The sequence below is a fragment of the Schistocerca piceifrons genome, chromosome 8, assembly GCF_021461385.2.
Source record: "Schistocerca piceifrons isolate TAMUIC-IGC-003096 chromosome 8, iqSchPice1.1, whole genome shotgun sequence".
NCBI lineage: Eukaryota > Metazoa > Arthropoda > Insecta > Orthoptera > Acrididae > Schistocerca > Schistocerca piceifrons.
The window spans coordinates 226,043,876-226,067,216 of record NC_060145.1 but is presented as its reverse complement, the minus strand read 5'-3'; the positions used below and the strand labels follow the sequence as shown (position 1 = coordinate 226,067,216).

Genomic DNA, 23,341 nt, shown 5'->3' with positions numbered 1-23,341 from the left:
GTCAGAGACCGGAAAAGGCAACAGTTAATTTACAAGTGCATGTTCTCGACATCCATTACGAGAAACATATTAATCGATCTTTTCATGTGTTCGACCATGCCCCCAGTGCGCGGTAACGGCAGAGTCGATGTCACCCACCTGCGTTTACCCGTTATTGCGCTACATCACAGTTTCTATTTGCTAATAATAATTCCAGTACTCCCTTTGTATCACTAAACATTCAGAGATTACTTTTTCTTCCAAATACTTTATTTCATCTGATTTGTAAACAGATAAATTATCTGATAACGCTGATAAATATTTGTGTTTCATATCATTTTCAGTCTGTATTGAAATTTCATAACGGTAAATTATCCGATCGAAAGCTGTTTCGGGAAGCGAGTGTACTTGATCTAAATGCAGACTTCAACAGCATTGGGGTTTTTCTGTCGCAGAGAAGAAAAGGCTGCTTGCGGGAGAGATACAGGCCACTAGTGTGTTCCCTGGAATGCCCACCTCTGTGTACATATTCCAGATACGAAGGGTGGAAACTCACAATCAGAAAAGACATGACTTTAGGAAAGCTTTTGGAAAAGGACTTCAAATTTTTAGGTAATTCTATGGTGGCCTATGTATCCCGTAAGTGTGTAGTACTCAGGGTGAAATAGCTTCTGAGACATATAGTTTGCTGAAGAGACTGTGTAACTATAGCAGTGTTCATATCTCCGGTAGAAGTAAATGATGCTGGAAAAGATGTGGGGATGAAAATTACTCACGATTTTCTCTGCAGTCGATAATGCGTGAAACCCTCTAGGACCTATGTGGAGTCCGTAAAACAGCTTCCCAGTACCATGGAGGACACGGGGGCGAAAAACATAATTTCAGTGGTTAGTGAGGCTGATTAGTACAATACCCTTTAGTGTGCAGTGTTAAAAACAAGTCAGTGGCCCATTTACTTTCCGTGAGAGTCTCTCTGTTACGTGGGACTCACACTGTTACGATGGAGCCGCGATAGGTAATTGGAGGTAGTGTTATAAGTAAGCAACGAAGTTGGTTAAAGTGTTTAGGACGCATATGGTTTTCTTGGCAACTAAAGGGTTTATATTATTTTTTGAAACGAATGTCTTTACTTACCTCCTTGAGGACTGTGCATTTCCATGTTTCGTGGACATTGAAAAAACCTGTTAAATGCTGACCGATGAAATAATTCGCATCGAGGTTAATGATATGATCTCATGTTCTTCCTAGTGTATTCAAATGAAGGAGCAGATTAATTAACCGGCTCTTGTATGAAGGCGAGATATAGACCCTTAGCTACAAATCAATAACGAAGCTTACCAATGAAGTGAGTATCTCGCGTTTTACATAATACTTATTACTGAGCTTGTAACAAGAAAAATAAACCAGTGAAGCAGTACGACGGTATTTAAATGTTTAGCCTTTGTTAAACGAGGAAAAACTTTCAAATCAGGTGTTTAGAGTAAACTGGGCTTACAACTTTTTTTTCTTTCCTGTTCACTCTGTTGGTGCAGGTAGTCACTTAACGTCTGTGAAAATAAATTCACATCTGCTTCATTACTCTGCAATTCACAATGAAGTGCCTGACACAGGGTTCACCGAACCACCTTCATTCTTTTTCTCTACCGTACCACTCTGTTACACCCAACGGGAATCACAAATACGTACGAGTACATGTCTCCGTGAGAGCTCTGATTTATCTTTCATTACGATGATCATTGCTCCCTATGTAGGTGGGCGTAATCCAAAATCTCCCCACTCTGAAGAGAAAATTTGTGATTGAAAATTCATGACATCGTCCAGCAGTAAAGGAAAACGACTTTAGTTTTGTGATTGCCGCACCAGATTGCGAACCATATCCGTGGCACTCTCATCACTATTTCGTGACAGTACAAAACGAGGTGGCCTCCTCTGAACCTTTTCGGTGTCCTCCATAGATCCAATATGATGCGGCTCCTGCACCGCACAGGACTACTCCGGAAGAGCACGGACAAGCGTAGTATGCGCAGTCTCTTTAGAGGCCCCGTCACATGTTTTAAGTGTTTTGTCAATAAATTGTGGTCTTCGGTTTATTTTACCCACAACATTTATGTAATCAACCAACTTAAGTTATTCGTAATAGAAATCCGTAAGTATGTAGTTGAGTTTATAGCCTTTATATATGTGTGCTTTTTAGTGTACCCGAAATTTAGCCGATTTCTAGTAGTAGTCAAGTGGTCGACATCATATTTTTAATAATTTAGAGTCAATTGCCACTTTTCGCACCACATAGATACCTCGTTTAAGGTGTACTGGAATTTGTTTTGTGCATCTGATGACTTTATAAGACGACAAATGACAACTCCATCTTCCAACAATGTAAGAGTGCTACTCAGATTGTCTCCTAAATCGGTCATGTAGACGAGGAACAGCAGAGGGCCTATAACACTTCCTGGGGAACGCCAGGTATTATTTCTGTTTTACTCGATAACTTTCCGTCTATTACTACGAACTGTGACCTTTCTGGCAGGAAGTCACGAATCCAGTCACACAACTGGGACGACTCTCCGCAGTCACGCAATTTGAACAGAAGCAGCTTCTGACCGTGGAGAACGGTGCCAATAACTTCCAGGAAACCTAAATATACGGAATTTCTGGAAACCTATAGCTACGGAAACACTTTGACAACCCCGTCAATAGCGCTCATAACTTACTGACAATAAATTGGTAGTTGTGTTTCACAAGCCGATCCATGTTATCCGTTTGTCAATAAATTGTTTCTTTTTTGAGGTGACTCATAATCTTCGAACAGAATATATGTTCCTAAACACTACGGCAATTCGAAGTTTACGATATGGGTCTGTAATTGAGCGGATTAAGGCTATATCCTTTCTTGGATATTGGTATGAGTTGTGCAACTTTCCAGTGTTTAGGTAAGAATGATTCGACTAGCAAGCGGCTGTATATGATTCTATAAATATGAAGTTATGTTATCAGCATACTCTGAGAGAAACCTGTCTGGTATACAGTTTGGACCGAGGCTTTGCTTTTTACTGATGTAAGCTGCTGTGTTACACCAAGGATATCAGCTTGTAAGTTACTCACGTTTGCAGCTGATCTTGATTCGAATCTGAAATATTTACTTCGTCTTCTTTGGGGAAAGAACTGGGTAAAGCCACTTTTAGTAACTCTGCTTTAATGGCACTGTCACCAGCAGCGCATTATTGTGTAATGGAGATATTCATTGCATATTTTCGCTTGAGTACTTTATATGCGACAGAATGTCTTTGGATCTTCTGCCACATTTATAGATTGAGTTTCGTTGTGGAAACTATTAAAAGCATTTGTCATTTGAGCTCGCGCTAAATTTCTAGCTTCTGTAAAACTTCGTCATTCTTGGAGGTTTCTCGTTCTTTCAAATTTGATATGCATTTTTCGTCGCTTCTGCAACAGTGTTCCGACCTGTATTGTGTAATGTGGGGGATCAGTAGCATTTCTTATTAATTTAGTTGGTATATGTTACTCGACAGCCGTCGATAGTATTTCTTTTAACTCAAAGCATTATATAAATAAGTAAATGAAAAAATAAAAACTTTACGTAACCAGACTTCGTACCTCGTAAACGTTTTTTTTCTGCCTCGTTCACGTAGCCAGGCTTCCCTCGATCAGTGACATGTAAATTACTTTCCATTTTCCTTTGTCGGACTGCTATTATCACCCATAGCAGGGAACAACGCATAATTTTCCGTATCGTACAAACCACCTGGTAGCTTTTACCTGACGACTTTCGCTTTACGTAACAACGAGAGCTTACTAGCCTATAAAAGGTATAGTTGCTGACTCCTGGCTACTATTCGCCATGCAGAAGACATTCATTGTCATCGTCGTGGTCGCCGCCTGTGTCGGTAAGCCAATTCGCCGAACAGAGCCACGTAACTTCGTTTGTAATTGACTCTTACACGCATTATCAATTTGTAACAGATATACCAATAACGATGTTTGACCTCTAACTACGTTTCGAAGAGGCGAACAGATGGAAACGAATTACTTGTTGCTAATCTTTGTGACACTCCGTTCATCCATTCGTTCTCTATATACATTACTTTTCACTGAACTGCACTGCATGCGTTGACCAGTACACAAGCCTTTATTCATTTGTTCTTGTTACTGACTGACAGGACGGACTCAACAGCGTCATAGTTTTTGCTCTCACCTCATACTGCTTGACAGAAAATATTAAAGGTGGAACCATAGGCATAACTTTTTCTAGTTATATCCGAAATGTGAAGAAAGGGAAACGTAAAGGATAAATGAGGCAAGCGTCGCGTACAGCAGAGTGAGACTATGTGCACTTAATTACCTAGGAATAAACTCTGGGAAAGAAGATTAATATTACCAGTCAGTAACTGCTAGCTCCAAAAACCGCACCCATTTGGAATAAAATGCAGCACGAAGTTGCTATGTTCACATATTCAGAGCTGTGATAGCATTCCCGTTTAGATGTTTAAGTAAGTGGAGTTCGTTTGACCAATATCTAACAGACGTTTCCTAAATTTCAACAATGCAATGAACGCTGTGCTTACATATCGTTGCGATGACAAGACGATAGAAATGAATTTTCTTCCAAATTATACGGGCTATACTACGGATTATTTATTGCGATGATTTAAAGAAGCAGTTACGACATAGATATCATACAAATTTCCACAAGCTAAACAGTAAATTAACTACCTTGATATTTCGTAAATAACTTTAATGAATATATTAATTTTTGTCGTTTTGTGCTCCATGGGTGTGTTTACATTCCAGTTTCGTTAAATTAAGAGTTAGTTCCATTTTAATGGGATGCAAAGAGATGACGAGCGATTATGGTAACTGTATGGTATTGTTCGTCGCGTTCGTCACATAGCTCGACAGGCGATCCTGCGGCAGTCAGTTCTAAAGCTAAACCCATTTTGCACATATTGGGTCATCCGTGAGGCAGCGTGGCTCATGTGCTGCTTCTTAACCGGACAGGGCTTTTTACTGAGTATTAACAGCTTTACGATACAAGGTCTAAATCTTTGGTGTCTCTTCCATTGTGTCGAATAATTTTCGTTCTCACGTATGCAGATAAAAGATTCCCATATTCCTCCCGCCTTGATTTGGAACGAAAAGGTTATTTGTTATGAAACTGACCGCAACTGCTGCTAAAAAGGACAATCCTGGCGCCAGAATACTTTACGAATATACTCTAAGACAAAAAGTGATGCATCACGAAGGGATGGGACGGACCTCTGTCGATGTAATGTGCGTGTACAGTCAAACTAATGATTGCAACTTAAGGAAAAATTCGATATTTTATTCAAGAGAAAAGCTTCATAAGTTGAGGAAGTCGTTTACGCTTTGGTCCACCTTTGGCGCTACGTAAGCAGTTATTAGTATTGAGATTGTTTGATAGAATGGTTGGATGTCTTCCTGAGGGATACCTTGGCCGATGCTGTCCAAATTGCGCTCTAGATCTTCAAAATGCTGAGTTGCTTGAAGGGTCTTTCCAATAATGCTCCAAACTTCATCAACTGTGGGGAGATAAGGTGCCCTTACTGTGTAAGGTATGTTTTGGAAAGCACGAACGCAAGCAGCAGAAAGTCTCGCCGTGTGCAGGAGGGCGGTACCTAACAGTTATATAAGCCCATGATGCCTTGCCATAAAGGGCAATAAAACGGGCGTAGAACGTGCTGTAAAGTTGCGTGGATGACACTCAAAGGGGTCCTGCTATGATATGATATGGCACACCCATCCATGGGTGTCTGCAAGTACGTCTCCACTGGTCAGTGGGCTCAGTTCGAAGCGGGACTCATCACTGTAGACACTTCTAATCCAGTCAGTGAGATTACAGGTCGAATGTGCCCGGCACCACTGAAGACTAACCTGTTGGTGTACAGAGGTCAATGGCTGTCGGCTCAAGGGTCGCCTCCACAGCAGGCGACTGATTCATGTACGAAACCTAAATCTAAGGTAACAAAAGTGATGGGATAAAGACATGCACACATGCAGGTGTCGGTAGTATCGGGTACACAAGGCGTAAAACGGCAGTGCGTTGGCGGAGCTTTCATTTGTGATCGGGTGGTTAGTGACAATCATTCTTTGCGCGCACTATTTGCGAGTGGAGCAGGGTTGGAGGGATCAGATAATTGTATCAAAAGTACCCTCCGCCACACATCATTAGGTGGCTTGCGGAGTATGATGTAGATGTTATTCATGTACACTATTTCCCCAAGGTGATTATAGCCTCTACAAGGTAATTAGCATACTTTGAACGCGGAAAGGCATTTGGAGCGAGACGATTGGGTTAGTACATTCTGGAGATCGTTTGGGAATTTAGAGTGTGCCGAGAATATGACATTTCAGGCGGACAATGCAGTCGTTGATGACTTTCACTTAACGACCGACAGCAACTGCGTTTGATTGGTCAGTACTAACAGGCAATAACAATACGTGAAATAGCCGTAGTGTGCAGTGTGAAACGTACGACTAACGTATCTGTTACGGCTGTGCTGCGAAAGATGTCGTTAACGGGCTATGGCAGCAGACGACCGACCTGAGTGCCTTTGCTAACAGCATGACATCACTTGCAGTGCCTCTCCTGAGCCGATGACCATATCGGGTGGACCCTAAATGACAGGGAAACGGTGGTCATGTCAGACGAGTGCCTATTTCAGTTCGTAAGAGCTCTTGCTAGATTTTGAGTGTGGCACACACCCCACCTAGCTACAAAACAAAGTTTTCAACAAGACACAGTGTAAGTTGGTAGTGGTTCAATAATGGTGAGAGCTGTGTTTCGATTCAATGGACTGGGTAGTCTAGTTCATCTGAACCTCTCATTGACTGGCGATGGTGAGAGACTGCAGGGCACTGTCAGTTCTGATACGGTGTTGTGTTCCTAAGGAAGTTCATCTTTATTACATGGTTGCTATAGCTGGAAATTATCTGACTTCATTCATATCATGAAATTGTTGGCAGTAGGTAACGCTCTTGCTTGTGTGCTCTACTGAAGGAATTGCGGTAAGCTTTGCCTGTATCTAAAGGAAGAGGGTGCCGATTTAAACGACTGCAGTGAAGTCGTACGGTGGCTCAGGGCCGAGGGGATCGTTTTTTCTGCAGAACCTGGGTGAAAACGTTGCGGACTGCCCTGCTCCTCAGTCTCATTGTGCAGACTCGTTGGATGGCGCCAGTCGGCCGGCGGCCGCGTTCACATAGGCTAACTAGCTGTGGGCAGAGCATTCATGATCAGCAAATAAAGCAGAGGATGGGCCCTAGTTAGTCAGGAAGGCAATGAGACGACTGTGCGTTTCTGCGAGTTTCCATGATCAGTGGCGCCCAGACGTCAAGACTCTACTTCAAGACATATTTGTGAAGGCACAAGGGTTTAGCGAGTTTATGGCCATTCTTTGGAAAGTTCGAGATGGACGCTACAGGGGACATAGCAATCGTTGTATGTAAGACTGTGGTTCCACCGAGTTCATGCTTTTGGCGTAAACGTGTGAGAAAGAGGCCTCTAATCTGAGTGTTCTGGTTAATGTCGTGTGTTGATCCCCACGTAATCACTTTGTTCACCACAGGCCGCATATCATTGATAGCGTTTGTCCAAATAAAAAATGTTTGTGTCCATTCTTTAGTAATTTTTTTTGTCTCGTGATGTTAAGAATGAATAAATCTATTCTGATTTAGATCACAACTGCTCCCAGTGATCCTATTCAACATTACCTTTGCCACATTTTTACTGAAGTAATGATTGCAATTGAATGTTGGATGTTTGCAATGGTTATATTCGGCTAACAGAAGACCATTTGCAGTCATTCAGTGGTGTAGTCATTATGGATGACAATGTGCCATGTGCCATTGTTCGAGTTTGGTATGAAGAACATTCTGCGAATAGGTTGGTCACCTAGATCGTCCCACACGAATACAGTCAAGCGCTTATGGGACATAATCAACGGCTCACTTCGAGCACAAAATCCTGCACTCGCAACGATTTTGCAGTTGTGCACGGCTATAGACGTAGTATGGGTCAATTTTACTGCATGGGAGTTCCAACGACTTTTTGAGTCCATGCTAAATCGAGTTACTGCACTAAATTGGGCAAAAGGACATCCGGCACGATATCCCATGACTTTTTGCGCCTCAGTGAAAACGTGTGGCCTCTCATGTGAGATGTCTGGTCGACCATAAACTTGTGGAGGACAAGGAGGTGGTGGCTTCTGTGACAGGGAGGCAAATAACGAGATTCATACGTAGTGTTTGATACATCTCTATACTGAACGTGATTCCCAGTAAGTCCGGCGTAATATCCAACACAGGTCGGTGAGATAGGTCTAGTCCGATGTCCGCAGTAGTAACAAAGGCTGAACGACAACGCTTAGACTAGACAGAGAGAGCGGAACAACAGAAAGACTAGACTAGACTACTCTAGAGAGCGGTGGGTCGTCTATTAAGTCAGTTTTGTGGCGGTACAAGCGGCGTGGGCTGAGGAGGTCGTGTCTCTAAGCCGGCCGTAGATTTGCAGCGTAGTCACAAGGGGCTACCGCCAAGTTCTACATGTGGACTCAGGTGGCGTAGTATTGCTAGCACACGACGTCACACGAGGTAAAAAGTGTGCTTGCACCCTGGGGAGTTGGTGATGTAGGCCAAGGTTATGTTAGTCACGTAACTTGCTTAGACGAAATCATTAACAGGGCTGTGAAGCACTGACGTACTCATATTGACGGACAAGTTGGATGTAACACACACATTCGGTCATGGTCAGTTCTAATCATCTAGGATTACAACTACTGGTGCCAGTATGGATTAAATCATAATATGGCAGTTTCGTTCAAACAACTCATAGCGTAATGTACGTCTTCTTGGATGTGGCAACAGCATTTCTGTTCAGCTGAGCTGCCGCTGCGAAATTTCACTCTTCATTTTTACCGTTTCCTGATACATGGTATTTGGATACCGTCAAGATGAAATGAAGTCAGTAGTTTGTGTAACCTGAAAGTTAATAATTTCTGGTCGGTTACTACAAATACCTGGGACGTCATCAAACGTACTTTAAGTCGTAGTTTTTGGAACACTGAATAAAGATCGATATTCATATGTCTGATACTCATTGACGCATTGTCAGCGTGTTTTCAGAAAATTCGTTCTTGTGAAACGCAACCAGCTCTTCTTTCGCCAGTAATAATGAGTGCTGTCGACGAGGGATCTCAAATTGATTCCATATTTATAGGCTTCAAGAAGGCTTTTGACACTGTTCCTCACAAAAGGCTTCTAATCAATTGCTTGTCTATGAAGTATCACTTCAGTTACGTGACTAGACTCGTGGGTTCCTATCAAATACGTCACAGTTCGTAGTAATCTACAGAAAATCATCGAGTAAAGGAGAACCATTCCAATTCAATCTCGTTCTTTTTCTTAAGTAACGATTGTGGTAACTCTATGAAGGAAAACACGTCCAGTTTCGATAAAACAGAACTATTATCTGGCTTTCCTAAAAGAATAGTTATAGTCTCTCTGGCCTCCCTAACTTATGTAAACATTTTAGGAGGCAACCTTTGTAGCCCTGTTACACTGTTTGTAGAAGAAGCTATCGTTTGCCCTCTAGTGAAGTCATCAGAATATCCAAACCATTTCCAAAATAGGCACTGTATCTGTGTTGTGCGAAAAGTGACAATGAGTACGAAAACAAAGCAATTAAATTTCGGTTACACCAGAAATTACACAAATTTAAAAGCTGCCAGTTGAACTAAGTATCTGTGAATTACTGTTAAGGACAATTGAAATTGGAAAGACCAGATAGATAATGTTATCAGGAAGACATCACATGAACTGCACTTCACCAAGGCTTAGATGGTATAACATTTCTACTAAAGAGACTGCTTACAGTACCCTTATACGTCCTTTGCAAGTCATTAAACGAATATCGATTTCACTGCGACGAGATCTTCTCACGAAATTTCAGTCACCAATATTTGCCCTTGACGTGAAAATATTTTACTGTCACCTACCTACATATGGAGAAATGACCATCTTAATAAAGTAAGAGAAATCAGAGTCGCTACAGAAGTATGTGTATGTAAATGTTTATTTTTCTCACGTGCTGCACCAATTTCTTGTGCCTCAAATACTTTGCCGAACTCAAGCAGTGTCGTTATGGTAGCCGCACGTTTGTCAGTGGAATATCTCAGGTCATTAGTTGGCGCCGGGTGCTTACTGAATCCCGACTGATATTTGCGGTATAAGTTGTACAAGTTTATCAGCTATGATGTGATATACAGCTGATGATTTATTCTGACTTTTACCAAAGCTACAGAAGTCCTTTAACCGGACGCAGGGCTCGTAATGATATACTGAATAGAATGTTTGTTGTATGGAGCCATAAAACAGAAGCTCAAAAATTTAGCAACTTTCCTGGAAGCACTGTTTATTTGGAGCCTTTGTATTTCTACAGGGTGATTCACGAAGATATGCTAATATTAGCATATGTTCCTATGTTATTCTATAAGTAAAACTAAAGAAAACAGTTCAGACAAACACACGTCCGAAAATGTTTAGTTACGGAGTTATGGCTAGTAAAATATTTTGTCGGAAATTTAGCAACTTCGCTAATTTGAAGCAATGGCTGTACGAGGTTGAAGCGCAGCGTGATTTAAATTCATTTTGTTTTTATTGATCAAGTGTATCTAATAAAATATGTACCAGACGTGTATCTGCAATAGTTTTCCAGAACATCCAGAGAAGTAAAGACGTAATTACGTGAAATTTTAATTTATTAACTACTTGGCCGAATTCGTTTTTTAAATTCCAAACTATGCACAACGTTTTCAACAGATGTTGTAGAGAACTTAATTTCGAAAAAACGGGATAATATCGTTATATGAAACTGTGTGAATATGTCAGATAATCTACTTTCATCAATACCATAGCACACGTGAATTCATGTTGGATGTTCTGGAAAACCACTGCGGTACACGTCTGGGACATGTTTTATTAGATTCAGGAGACCAATAACAACAACAAAAAACTGAAATCGTACCTTACTTTAATCTAAAATAGTTTTGCGATGGCTTCATCATATTAAAGAAGTTGCTAAATTTCATGGAAAAGCTATTATTAGCCGTAACTAAACATTTGCGGCCCTATCTTCATATGAACTTTTTCCTTTAGTTGTACTTGCAGAGTAACATATTAAAATATTTGCATATCTTCGTGAATCATCCTGCATGCAGTCCGCTTTGGACTGTCACGATCGATATATCTAACATTCCTCCAATTTGTGTGACAAAATTTGTGCTGTGTGGAGTAGACAATGGATATTGAATAATGCCCTCAGAGTTCTTGTGCTTAAGTATTACCATATCTTTTACATTGTCAAACTTTCGCTGCAGCTACCTCTGTAACAAACTTCCTGGCAGATTAAAACTGTGTGCCTGACCGAGACTCGATCGGGACCTCTGCCTTTCTCGGGCAAGTGCTCTACCATCTGAGTTACCCAAGCACGACTCACGCCCCGTCCTCACGGATTTACTTCTGCCAGTACCTCGTCTCCTACTTTCTAAACATTACAGAAGCTCTCCTGCGAACCTTGCGGAACTAGCACTCATGAAAGAAAGGACATTGCGGAGACATGGATTAGCCACAGACTGGGGGATGTTTCCAGGACGAGATTTTCACTCTGCAAGGTTCGCAGGAGAGCTTCTGTAAAGTTTGGAAAGTAGGAGACGAGGTACTGGCAGAAGTAAATCTGTGAGGACGGGGCGTGAGCAGAGCTTGGATAGCTCAGCTGGTCGAGCACTTGCCCGCGAAAGGCAAAGGTCCCGATTTCGAGTTCCGGTCTGGCACACAGTTTTAATCTGCCAGGAAGTTTCATATCAGCACGCACTCCGCTGCAGAGTGAAATTCTCATTCTACATCTGTAAGAGTTTATTGCATGCAGTGAGATGCGTGGGGTGTAGCAGCAACAATCTCAAAATGTTGCGACTACACAATCTTCTTAGCTATATTATGGAGAGAGTTTCTCCTAGTAAGTTCCTGTTCACGCCTCGAATTAGGTTGAATTACTCTTATAGACACTGAAGTGAATCTAATTCCCATTGAATGGATGACAGTTTGGTAAATTATTGCGAATTCTGGAACTGTTTTTTCATAACTCAGAGGTCAGTTGACCATAGTAAATACAGGAAAAGCATCGAGATATAGTACTGTGAGACTTTGTAGAAAGTGAACATTTAGTATCTCTTTAGGTCTCTCATCTAAATAAATTCAATTTTCTGTTGTGAATGATGAATTTACTGGTGTAATTGCGTTGTATGACACATATTAAAACTACAAAACAATTCCTTTGCGTAGGAGCCATCTCTGCACAGGTGGATTGTCCCGAGGAGTGCCTAGGGCTGGCAGGAGGGCCTCCGGTTGCAGAAAACAAACAGCAGTCTGGTCTGTATATTACCAATACATGTGTCTGAAAAATATACTGAAAGAAAATTTTTTTTAAATTCATTGAGTATTCCAAAAATTATGCGATTTTTATGCTCATATTCTATTCAATTCTTCGTTGCTATTTTTATACAATTAGTAAGTACTGATATTTGTTGGTGCTTGTGGTAGTTTAAAATGTTTACTGCTATGTTTTAAATATATTTTTAAGGTCATATTTTTACGATGAAAAATTACATATGTTAATTTGCTTTTAATCAGCGACTTTATTTTTAAGCCATGAATTTATGTCAATCCTTAGAGTTTGAGTATGACTATTAATTAAATAAAATTTACAGCACCTCTAAAACATAAAGAAGCGCCCTAGAAAAAAATGTGGACACTAACTTGTGGAAGTATATTTGCAAGAAAGTAAAAAACTGACTTCAAAGAATACCAAATAGTAAGGCAGACAACACTTTTCAGTTCCGTATCATATAGTTGGTAATTATTAGCGTACGCAAATCGGTCTAAGCTGTATCGAACAAACACAGCTGCCTCGTGGTAATGATTTTAACATGGGTTAAATGGTTAGCACAGTTAACAATTAACACCATCAATAGCCGAATAAGTTGCACACTTAACAGGTATTAACTGAGCCCGGTTTGTCGTAATCCTTGGTATGAATTAGTAGATACACTAGTGGAAACTCACCGAACTACAACCAGACTAACTCTTAACGTACCCGCCTCTTACAAGTAAGGCCGTTTGTCGTAAGATATCACTTACAATTTTCGTACAAAAACCCATTTACCCAAAGACGGCACTAACCTTACCTTATCCAGCTGAACCGCAGTGACCAACATACGTTTTTCCTTATTGCCACATTTCAGTATTTGACAGTAAATAACGCGCAATGCGAAAACACAATACAGTTCTTATCGTACTTTTGCTAACAAAAGGTAACACTTAAATTCGCACACACTTAACGGCGTTTAGAAAACTTCATAAAACACATACAGCGAAACGCAGTGCTCGCTCGGACATGGATATCATGAACTCGAGTTCTCGGTGAATCCAAACAGATACAAAGTTGATCGAGTGACAATATAAGCAACTATGGTGGAGCTGATTACATCGCCGCGTGGGGTAGCCGTGCGGTCTTCGGCGCTTTGTCATGGTTCGCGCGACTCTCTCCGTCGGAGGTTCGCGTCCTCCCTTGGGAATGGGTGTATGTGTAGTCCTTAGCGTAAGTTATTTTAAATTATATTCAGTAGTGTGTAAGCCTAGGAACCGATAACGTCAGCAGTTTGTTCATATACGAACTTACCACAAATTTCCAAAAATTAGTTCATCCTTGCTCAGTCGCGGTACCTTAACCGTTGAAACAGAACCACAAGAGGGTCAAAGTCCCATTTCCGCCAGAATGATGTGCGTAATTGATTCCCTGTCAGTACACTCTCAGAACTAATCGTACAATCCCTGATACAGGCTATCAGTACAAGCTATCAGGCAGATTCCGCAAATCCAGAGATCTCAATAGACAATTGATTGTACAAAACACCAGACAGACAAACTAATGATAACTAATACTCCGGGCAATTTGCATGCAGAAAAGAAACGTAAACATCCCGAACCACACATTACACCTCATTGCAGTAACATCGTAAGCTAATCAGAACGCATTTCCCAGGACATGATACTTTAATTGACGGAAACGCACCGACGCTCACACAACTCACAGCAAAAATTGTAGATTTCGGCGTGTTGTTGCCTGCACCAGAAACGAACACTAAAGTATAGCTGGTAGAATGTAGCTGATTGTAGCTCCTGCTTTCAGCATCAGTAAGTGGATTACCACGTCGTCGGGTAGCTGAAAGACGCAATTGTAAACACTTTTACTTCCAGGAAAATACTCAGCAGTAACTAACTCAACTTTCCTGCACAGGACGCGATGGGAGGGACCTGCCCCGTCAAAGTCTACGAGCGCCACTTCCCGCCTCAGCGACCAGAGCAAATAGCAAGCCGATACCCCTGGAAAACAACGTTAGCGAAGTGTATAATCCATCGTTTTGGTATTATCTGGTAATTAGTTTATCACTAAGTGCATGTGGTTTTTTTAGGAGTAGTCTGAACTTTACCTCTTACTCATTGAAGGCGTTGTGTCCCAAACTCGAAGGCAAATTTAAATACCCTGACGGAAAAAATGTCACAACACCAAGAATAATTAATGTAAAGGAATAAAATTCCTGGAATACATTTGTCTAGGTTATTAACAGGGCAAGATCACAGGTTAATGTCAGCGCGAGATGATGCATTGAAAATGTGAAGTGCTGGTACATTAATAACCGTAGTATCAGCCAGAATGTTTGATGCAAACGCACATGTATTTTGTTTTACGGTTACCGGATGTCAGTTTCTTGGATGGAGTTCCATGCTTGTAGCACTCCGTCGGTCAATACAGGGTTGATTAACGCTGTCTGTGGAGGACGCTGGAGCTGTCGTGTGATGATGTTCCATATGCGCTCGATTGGAGACATGTGATGATAGAGTAGGCCGGGGCAACATGTCGACACTTTGTAGAGCATGTTGGGTTAAAACAACTGTATATGGGCCAGCGTTAGCCTGTTGGAAAATACACCCTGGATCGCTGTTCATGAATGGCAACACAATAGGTTCAATCTACAGGTTGACGTACAGATATACTGTCAGAGTGCGTTGGTTAGCCATAAGAGTACTCCATCTGATATATGAAATCGCATCGCAGACCATAACTCTAAGTATAGCTCCATTGCGTCTAGAAAGTTGACTGGTTGGTCGTAGGTCCTCAACTGATCTCCCAGTACCCAACACACAGCCGTCACTGGCAAAGAGACAGAACCTGCTTTCACCAGAAAACACGACAGACTGCCACCGCGCTGTCCAATGGTTTGGGCACAGCGGAATGCATGCTACAAGGCGTCTGGTTCAGAGCTATCCTTGAAGTAACAGATTTATAACAGCTTTCTATGGCGCTATGATGTCAACCGCTGCTGAAATATCCCCCAGAACCACACGCCGAACGTATGGTCCTCGTAGAGCCACGTAGCCATCCGGAGACCGATCTTCTTGCGACTGTTTAATCTCGTGACGACCGCTGTCAGCAGTCATGCAGGGTGACTACATACCTGCCAAGTCTTTCTACAGTATCGGAGACGGAGCATCCAGCTTCTAGTACTATATTACACGACCTCGTTCCAACTTAGTCACCATAAACGCGTTCTTCACTAACAGCAGCACACCGTGTCAACTAGCAATAGTAACTAGTGCTCACGGCCGCTACAGGATGTATTTAGAGTAGTTCTGATGTCGCACAACTATGTCTTGGTGTTGCGACTTTTTTCCGTCAGTGAATGTTAGCCGCCGGCCGCGGTGGTCTCGCGGTTCTAGGCGCGCAGTCCGGAACCGTGCGACCTACGGTCGCAGGTTCGAATGCTGCCTCGGGCATGGATGTGTGTGATGTCCTTAGGTTAGTTAGGTTTAAGTAGTTCTAAGTTCTAGGGGACTGATGACCACAGCAGTTGAGTCCCATAGTGCTCAGAGCCATTTTTTTAAATGTTAGCCGAGGCTGGCACGATGCCGTCTGGTTCACTGATTATTTGACGTTACAGCGTTTATGAGCACTATGCTCCAGAGATCCACGGTCGATATGATTAATGTTCCTATAAGCTGCGTCAAGCAATCAAAGTTTTGGTGAGTGTGAGGAGTAAATAACGGAACCTGCACATACACTGCCATGGCTGGAGTTCTAGTTTTACCAATAACTAATACACTGTTATTCTTTTTCAGTGGATTTACGTGTATAAGAAGGTGTCGTCGCGTAGTGACGTGGGTGGGGTGTAATGGAAGAATCCTCATCTTGTTGCAACTAACCAATTTTTACGATAATGTAATACACCCACTGCAAGAGTAGCGGCAACGGTGTTTCGTTTCCGCTTACTAGTAAGCAGAACGCGATTAACAACTGCCATAACTGGCGGAAAAAGGAGTTGGATTAGCTTTAACTTATATATATTGTACGCTTCAGTGCGAATAATCTCAACGTCTACATTTGGCAGGTGCAGCATAAGGGACGAAACAAAATAATTACTTGCATTTATATCTTGAACTAATCACGGCTGAATTGCTATTAGCATTTGTTAAGTACATCAGCGATAAGGATCGGTAAATAATTCATAGTTATACGACTTGCGTTCAAAAAGCAATGCAACACATTTTTTTCTGGATGCAGGTAGGTTTTATTCAAGATTCCAGTACACGACATTCTTCCTTATTCTTTTTTTGAATTCAAAACCATGGTTCAGTGTGACGGCCTTGCTTCACGTTAGTGGATGGCCTGTATGGCCCCATGTTACTGCTCTGCTGGCCAACGCTGCAGCCAACGTCCAGATGCATGAATAGCCTCGCCATCACGCTTCCTGCGGAGAACGTACTTCATTGGTCCAAACAGATAAGAGTCGGAAGGTGCAAGATCAGGGCCGTAGGGTGGATGAGGAAGAGCAGTCCAATGACGTTTTGTGAGTTCCTCTCGGGTGCGCAGAATTGTGTGAGTGCTTGTGTTCTCACAGTGGAACAAAAGTTCGTTTGTATTTTTGTTGCGACTAACACGCTCACGTCGTTTCTTGAATTTCGTTGTAGCTGCACACTACACTTCAGAGTTGATCGCTACATCGTGAGGGAGGACGTCAAACAGGACCACATCCTCAGTGTCCCAGAAGACCGTCGTCCTAACTCGCCTCGAATTAGAGTGTCCGCACGTTGAAACGTTGCAAGAGTCACAGCTGCGTGAGGCCTTCCGTCACGCAGGACACCGGACAGGTCTGAGCGACCTCGCAGCGATAATCGCCGACGTCTCGCCCCACGACACATCGTGCTTTTTTCAACTACTAGGTCTCCGTTGACATTCCAGGCACCTATGAATTTCTATGAAGCTCAGGTTTTCCGTTGAAAGAACTTAATGACATCTTTCTGCTTGGAATGCGCCTCAGTGACAGGCCCTAATTTGAAGGTCATGTACAGAGCCACCACCAATCGGAACGTAATGAAACTATAGGGACTGAAGCGTTAATATTCAACGACGTTCCACAAAAAATTTCACATTTTCCAACCTAAACTGGCCGAGAAAAGCAACGTGTTGCATTACTTATTGAAAGCCCCTCGTAAATACGTTCATACTGTGGGTTCTTTTATTGATTTCACCGTTGCATTACATTAGAATGCATTTCACGTAACTATGCCCAATGTAAAATTCAGCTTCCTCTTTTCTCACAAGATACACTGCGAACCATGGTTGAAGGGTAAAAACCAGATTGATAATCATAGACTTCCGAGAAACGTTAGACATAGCGCCCCAGTTCACGTTGTTCACAAAGGTGCGAGGAGAGGGATTACACGGCCGCTGTGGCCGAGCGGTTCTAGGCGCTTCAGTCTGAAACCGCGCAACCCCTGCGGTCGCAGGCTCGAATCTTGTGTCAGGCATGGATGTGTGTAATGTCCTTATGTTAGTTAGGTTTAACTAGTTCTAAGATCTAGGGGACTGATGACTTCAGATGTTTAGTCCCATAGTGCTCAGAACAATTTGAGCCAATACGGATTATGTTTCTAGATATGTGAGTGGCTTCAATACTATTTAAGTACTACAACCCAGTACGTTTTCCTTAACGGCGAGCGTTTACCAGAGACAAGTGCATTGTCAGGAATGTCTCTGGGGAGCATGATTTTACAGCTTTTATTCTCTATATACGTACGCGATCGGTCAGGCTACAGAGATTTACGTCTTTCTGCTGATGATGCTGTAATGTACGGGAAGGTGTCGACGTTGACTGACTGTAGGACGACACAAGATGACCAAAACAGAATTTCTAGTTGGTGTGATGAGCTGCAACGTGCTTTAAATTTAGAAAGATATAAGATAATGTGATCGAGTAGGAAAAAACAATTCCTGTAACTTTAGAATACAGAGTTAGTCGTGTGCTGCATGACACTGACCCATCGATTCAACATCTACGCGAAAATTTGTAAAGCAATATGAAATGGAACGATCAGGTCAAGTTTTTAGGAGTAAAGGCGAATGATCGACTTCGGTTTATTGGAAGGATTTTGGGTAAATGCAGCTCATTTATAACGGAGGCGGCATGTAGAACGCTGGTGCGACCCTTTCTTGTGTACTGCTCATGTGCTTGGGATACTCACCAGGTCGGGTTAAAGGAAAACATCGCAATAATTCAGATTCGTGCTGTTACATTTGCTACCGGATGGTTCGATCAGCAGGGAAATATACTTTGTGGACTCAAATGAGGACCTTGGAGGGCAGACGGCGCACTTCTCTCGAGGCACCATAACAGATATTTAGTCAACTCAGTTTCAAGGCTGACAGCAGAACTTTTCTATTGCCGCCATCGTACGTTTCGCGCAAAGACCACGAAGATGAGACGACAGAAACTGGGTCTCGTCCGGAGGCTTGTAGACAGTCGTTTTGCCCTCGCTCTATTTGCGAGTGCAACAGGGAAAGAAATGACGAGAGGTGATGATGTGTAAATGAATACGAGGCTGAACCTTTACGGTGAAATAATCCTCAAGACTTATTTTATTTAAACGACTCAGTACGTGCATATGCTGAAGTGAAACCTGAGGAACATTTCTCGCAGAAATGGGCTATCGCTGTATGGGCTTCATAAAATGGCTATAGTGTCTTTTTTAAAAAAAAACTAGTAGTCATGAAAAAGATTACAGCGATGTTTGAAATGCGCACGTGAAACTCTCTTGAATCGATCGTGATCGATGCGGAAAAATATGGAATTCACAACGGGAATGACTCGGAAAAAAGACATTATGTTATAATATGTTATGTATAAAGTGTATCACTAAGATCATGTGTGAGTCTCTAGTTACAATGACTTCCTCGTCTTCACAATAAAGTGAATGTAATCGCGATTGGAAGGCTATTTATAAAGGAATCCTGGAACCGTATCTGTGTAAATCTGACTTCATTTCATTATAGTAAATTCAGGCACAACATCTAGTTGTGTCAAAAAGTGTTGCCCAGGTGACGTAACAACACCGCAGCTCCTGTTGAAAGCCTGAACAAAACTCAGTTAAATTCATATAAATTTTGGAGCTTGTGAAGCCTATAATAGACGCTTCTGCAAACGGTATCTGACAATAAGCCTGGTTTACTTCTAGTGTAATAAATATCTCTGCTTATCGTAGCACGAAAACATGAATGGAAGTCTCGTAGTGAAATAGACTGGAGGATTACTTTGTAATTCAGGCCTCTTTAATCAGCTTCTGGCCAAACCCGCCTCATCTTTTCACAACTAAAAATATGAGTCAATATAATGATGATACATAGTCTAATTATTCCTTCAAGTAACAACTAACCGATATTGGCTAAAGTTGTTTCTTCCGTGAGGGTAAGAGTCGTTATGACTGTTACCTTTTCTTCACGTTATGACTGACCTCTGTTTCGTCGCTCCCAAGTCATCAGTGGGAACGCCAGGAAAGAAATCCAGTAAGTATTTGGCCTTCTCGGTTGACAAGTGATCGATCTCGAAGTCTTCCTTCCCCCCAACCGAATTACCAATGGTATCTTAGCTCAGAAAATTTACATGTTTGTGCTTTGTAAAGCTACCCTCTGGCTCAAATGTTTTATCAAATAACAGCCCAAAGTTTGTGATACTGCTAAATGACTTCCCCCTCTCACGCGGAATTTGCAAGTTAAATAATCCTATTTAATCGGAGTCACCTGGTAATAACATCTCGTCCGAATTTTCCATCTGACAAGTTCCACATCTGAAACCAATGATGGAATATTTCAAGCTGAATCGTTATTACGGTAACAATTCTCCCTGACCATGGAAATTTAACTGCGTGAGTCCAAGCATACACACCTTTTTTCCGCATATAACGCAAATGAAGGGAACAGTAGGTGTAAATCCCGCTGTCCTACTGCACATGTCAGACATAATAATTCAAACAGTTTCCGTTCCGTGCAGCTAGTCACTAAGACATTGCACATTTTCCCTTTCGTACCAACTGGCAAACTCACTTAACATGGTTGGTACTCACTCACCCGAAACATTTCTGCACTAATTCTATTCTCATTACCGCCCTTACCCAACGTTGTCTCTACCTACTGCTTATTAAACTCGGTTCTATTTTGTTCATTAACAGCACCACGAAAGCAAAAAGTTAAAAAAAAGTACAGATAACCTTAGCTGTTGTGGACTTTTACTAAAAGCATACATTTTAAATAGATGATAACGTGTAACTAGCATTCAGAGGTTGAAAATATTTAATATGACTATCGTTGTGGCCAGTCGCATGGACTACTAGTATACTACTGCAACTACATTTATCACTACAACTTAAATTTCTGAATTAACTTTAGATGATAAAAATTTAACAGTACTGTAGAATATGCTAGAAGAACTCATGGGAAGCAGTATACACATTTTTCAAAATGGTTCAAATTCTTCAAATGGCTCTGAGCACTATGGGATTTATCATCTGTGGCCATCAGTCCCCTAGAACTTAGAACTACTTAAGCCTAACTAACCTAAGGACATCACACACATCCATGCCCTAGGCAGGATTTGAACCTGCGACCGTAGCGGTCACGCGGTTCCAGACTGAAGCGCCTAGAACCGCACGGTCACACCGGCCGGCCTACTTTTTTTTCAAAATTCTAAAATATGGAGTACATGACTAGATTATAGTACTTACTATAGATGGGAGTAAAGTACACCTTCCCCGTTGGTGCCGGAGGAATTTAGTTGTAGGAAGACGGTTTAGTTCTTCGAAGAATGAAAGTAATGTCAACATGTCTACAAACGTCATATCAGTAACTGACACGGCTGCAGTCATATCTTCCTCGCCCGACATCACCAGCAATACCGGTCGATACAACACTTCTCTTAAACTTCCGACATAATAACATTCATACTTATTTTGAATTCTTAACTCACTTTTACTTTCCTCGAAGCATTAAACCTAATAACTCTCAGGCGGACACGCTGAAACAGACCACTTCAAATAGAACGCCTGCCACAAATCTTAACCATAGAATAAATAGAATGTAAATTTATTATAAAATATAAGGCACACAATGATCTCAACCACCCTCTGCTGCCAATACATAACTCAGCCAAGGAGAATGGTAGTGCTAAGTTGCTATATATACGGTAAACAGGAAAAGAAATCACATAATAAGCTTTTGAACATCATAATAAATTCAAATCCGGCACCAATGGAACGGTACCATGTCCATCGCGGCATAATTCTTAACGTTTCCACAATGTAAATCATGAAATTTTACCTATTGTCAGTTTGAAATAGTTAATTGATAACTCTTCACCCACGACGATAACACGACACTTACTTGATCCGTAATACTGTTTCTGTGATGCCTCCTCGACACATAAACTTTCTGTTATGTCAAACTAAGAAGAGATATTAAAAGACTAGGCTTTCGTTAAAGTAAGTCAACTGATATATGCCACCTTTCGCTCTTGAAAGCTATGCAGTATTCATACACTTTGTCAACAACGATGGGTGAGAACGAAGCAAACAACCCCCTTTATAGAATACTGATTGACATTTGTGCACGATGAGTGTACAGACGATCTGTTGCTTTTCCTATCTCCCTCGTACAGACCTGCGCAGTAACATAATAGCTGAGGAGACATTTCCTGCAAACTTCACAAACAGGTCCTTGTATATTCCCTGCAATTCATATGCTACATTCGTTGATATAAGAAGTTGATTGTGGAACGTGATGATGGCTCGAGATATGATAGAAACAAAGTAATAACCAAGTTTTTTTTCTTGTCCTCCTCTCTAGCGACCAACGCTTCCTCCATCTAGGGGCTAAACCACGACGCAGGAAGGTGGATGAGCTCTTACCAACCCACGACCGCACTGACGTACAACGGCTACTCACCAGTCCGGGCCTGTTGCTGTTCACCACCGTAATAAATGATAAAATTTGCTACGACATGCATTGCTCTTTCAATAAATTGAGTAATTACAGCACCATGTGCAGAAATAGCTCGCACGAATATTTATTTCCGCAATTCTACTGCAGATAATCTACTTCTTTTCCTCATGTTGATTTGATTTATTTTGTCGTTTCATCCCAAAACTTCGGTATCAATAAAGAAGCTTTTCCTTTCACATTTTTCCTAACTGTCTACATCAAAATATCCTCTTTTCCACACAAGTTCAGTTATAAACGAGTTAACAAAACTGAAATTATGACTGTGATTAACAATAACACTGGTCAATCATTACTATGGTATTAGAAAATTGTAATGACACACATAGATACCTGGATTTCACCCAGTACAATGAAAGAGGCAGCGAAGTGCCCCAGAAAGAATGCGACCGTTTGATGGAAGAAATTATCCAGCAAAAAGATATAGACTTACTTGCCAAAAAATTCGTTAGAAATCAGAGAGTTCAGATAGAAAAATCCAACAACAACGCCATTTGAAATCACTATTTCGTAAACAGCAGCACACCTTGCCATGTTCATTTGCTTAATGTGCTATTTCGGTTGACTGAACGCATATCTCTCTTGGGACCTCCTTCCCAAACTAAATACATACGGTTTTCTATCAAACCTAAGCCCCAGTTTGGTACTAGGTCAGTTTGAGGAGCCATGTGACCACTGACTGCTGCTATTATTGGAAAGTATATGAGATAGGAGAATTGGCGGTTTGGGAAAAGAAGTTATTGCAGGTCTTGTAAATAAAACCGTTTTAAATCCAAACTACACTGCATGGCCAGCTTATGTAAGATAGTCGCTAGAAGCTGCACGATAATGACACTCGGCGCCCAAGCTCATGGCAAAACCGCTTGAACGCCGATACCTTTCGTGGAAGATCTGAAG

At 41.6% G+C, this 23,341-nt stretch overlaps 1 long non-coding RNA gene across 1 annotated transcript; it reads left to right on the top strand.

Moving 5' to 3' along the window:
- Positions 1–3,832: 3,832 nt before the first annotated feature.
- Positions 3,833–22,495, top strand: LOC124712035. The gene is made up of 4 exons (XR_007005566.1): positions 3,833–3,881; positions 12,346–12,432; positions 14,360–14,496; positions 22,292–22,495. It is a non-coding gene; the product is annotated as an uncharacterized LOC124712035 (long non-coding RNA).
- Positions 22,496–23,341: the final 846 nt, after the last annotated feature.